The sequence below is a fragment of the Marmota monax genome, unplaced genomic scaffold (genome assembly GCF_021218885.2).
Source record: "Marmota monax isolate L192 unplaced genomic scaffold, Marmota_monax_Labrador192_F-V1.1 WCK01_AAM20220418_F8-fsc00153, whole genome shotgun sequence".
NCBI classification, from domain to species: Eukaryota; Metazoa; Chordata; class Mammalia; order Rodentia; family Sciuridae; genus Marmota; species Marmota monax.
The window spans coordinates 483625-486622 of record NW_026692146.1 but is presented as its reverse complement, the minus strand read 5'-3'; positions in this window follow the sequence as shown (position 1 = coordinate 486622).

Sequence of the window (2998 nt, the reverse complement as noted above, 5' to 3'; positions counted from 1 at the left end):
CGCATATATACATACACACAGGCTGTTCTCATGGCTTCTTTGGGACTCCTCTTATCCATGAGACGGAGCTCACTCTGCACCCAGTGATGGACTTGGCCTTATGAAAGCCACGAGCACCACACCCTGTTCTTCCTTTCTGGACTATTTTCCCAGGTCTTTCCATATATGTTCTTCAAAATCAAGGCCATGAAGCCTCTGGGGATCCCTCCAACCCAAAGTCCTCTCTCTTGTGAAAACTCCTGGCACTTTATCAGTTCATTTTAAACTAGCACCTTCTACTTCCTGCCTTTGAGAGCTGTGAGCCTGTCTGGCCACCTACCCCTCTGGACTACAAACCCTGTGACACATCTTCCATGTCTCCCCGTCACTGGCCGTAACAGATCACATGTAGTTTCAGGCCTTCACAAGAGTCCCCCACCAGCATATCTTGTCTGAGCGTCCTCCTCCACTGAATTTCTTCTCCCCACCTTGGTCTTTTGGTGAATTTCCTAGCCCCGCATGACTTCCCATTCATCCTGGTCCCATAGATTTCTGTCACTAAGATGTGACACTTTTGCCAATGTGTTTCATATGTGTGAGCTTGGCACTCAGGACTGGGAGATCCTGATGGCAGGACCTTGTCTTGTTCGTCTGTGTATCCCAGATCCAGGATGATGCCTGGGCCATAGGATGTGCTTAATAAATACATGACATGTACTGTGATGGCCACCCTTATGTCAGCACCTGCTGCTATGAGTCTGTGGGGAGAGGCCAGGCAGGGAGAGGCCATGATAACTGGAAGTCCATGGAGGTGCGGAATGGCAGGGTGAAGCGAGAGGAGACCACAGGCTCTAAATACCAACTCAACTCCCAAGCATGGATGGGCTAGAATGGAGGGAGGGATAGAGAGGTGAGGAAGGGAAACAACCCACATAAATCTGCAGGGGGTAAAGTCCTCTTGAATCTGGTTCTGAGAAATATAGTAAAATAGAACCAAATCGCTGCTGCTAGAAACAGTTACAAAAACAAGTCAAAAAGATTGGAGAAGGCCACCCTGGGCCAACTCAGTCCTACCTGTCACCTGTGCTCATCAGCCTTTATTCTCCCCAAGCTGCAGGAGCAAGGGCAGCCATGAGGCTGATGGGGGTCCTCATCTGCACCTCTTATAAGGCAGGTCTCTTGGGGAAAGGAGGTTGCTAGTTTGGGGTGGGGAGTGGGGCTTGGGTGGGAGTAGTGCTATACCAGGGAACCTTTCCCTTGCTTTGGGTGACCATCACCAAACCTCAGACACGTAAAATTACAAATGCAAATGTACTCATAGAACAGTAAGTTGGAACACAGATATGTCTTGGCGTATGAAAGAGGTCTATCTCACAGCCTTTCCTAATCCTCATGTTTAAGAACATAACTACCAGGTAATTTACCTAATGAAGTATGTTCAACAAGCAAGCACCTTTTGTCACTTCTATACAGAGTTCCTAGGAGACCTGCTCACCATACATCCACTATTGAATTCAACATGCCCCCCCCCCCCAGTTTATTCCAGAACTTCTGTTTGGCAAAGACCCAGGACTTTCTTCAATTCTTTTCATTTGTCATTTCTTCCATCACCAGTACCTGGATTTCTTTTTGAGGCCATTTTCCCAAGTCTTTCTCACTCTGTAAGAGTTGCTACACATATGCCAAGAGGAAGGTCGAGCACAGCCGTGTTGAGAAGTGAGAGCCGCGGGGTCAGAGAGACCCTTCTTGCTGGGCAGTTGTTCCTCACTCACTTCACAGCCATTAAAAGTCAGGTCTCAGTAAACAGATAAACTCCATTGTGCTGGTCAGATTTCTTTCATGATAGCAAATACCTGAGACAAATCAACTTATAAAGAGAAAAGGTGTGTTTCTACTTGCAGTCTCTCGAGGTTCCAGTCCATGGTCAGTCAGCCCCATTGCTTTGGGGCCTGTAGTGAGGCAGCACATCATGGCAGGGAGCATGTGATGGATCAAGGTTACTCACCTCATGGCTGGAAAGAAAAAGAAGAAGAAGAAGAAGACGGGGCTGAGGTCCCCAGTCCCCTTGGCGAGTACACCTCTAGTAACCCGAAGACTTCCCAGTAGGCCCTGCCCCTCAAAGCTTCCATCACCTCCCAAGAGCATCACTGTGGAAATATGGGAGGGAATCTCTGGGGAACACTCAAGATCTAAACTATAGCATTCATTGTGCACAGTCCATTGGAGTCATGCCAAAATAGTAGGAACTACTGCAGTGCAATCTAAGAATGCCCAGAGCTTTTCAGGTTTGAAGTTGATATTATTCTGGAAAATTTAGAATAGTGATTGGGGCTGCTGAAAACTTCAAAGAGAATCTCCCTCATCACCCCAAATACAAGGGACTTTGAAAAGTCCTTGCCAATCACATGCACCTGCAATAAATAGTATTTCAAATAGTCTTAATATAAAGTAGAATGAATGTGATTTAAAGTTTTAAATCATGCAATGAAATAGCTCTATTAGGAGGATAAGAGACTGTGGTGTGTACATGTAAGATAGTTACATGTTCATCTACTGCAATAAGCAATCAATATAAAGAGTTTATAATGTTAAACCAAGAAATAACATTCTAAATGCATATTTTAAAACATAGAAATGACAGAAGAAAACACTAGATGGATTAATGATGAATATCTGAGGGGTCCTGATTAGTTCTTCCAAGGGGAACATCTAGAAAGGCTGGAGAAATTAATTTTTAGAATCTATTTAAAGGCATTGGGGAGCTGCAAAATAGTAACTAGAGCCAAGATCCAAGAGAAGAAAATCAAGAGAGATGGATCCATTAATTAGAAGAGAGCATCAATGAGTGAAAAGGCAAACCATAGCATGGTAGAAGATATTTGAAAACATTTATCTGAAAAAGACTCATAATGCAAATATGAAAACATGTTTACAAGCCAATAAGGAAAAGACAGCAGAAAAGACAACTGGGCAAGATATTGAAGATTTTACAAAAGAATATCCAATGCCCAACACACAA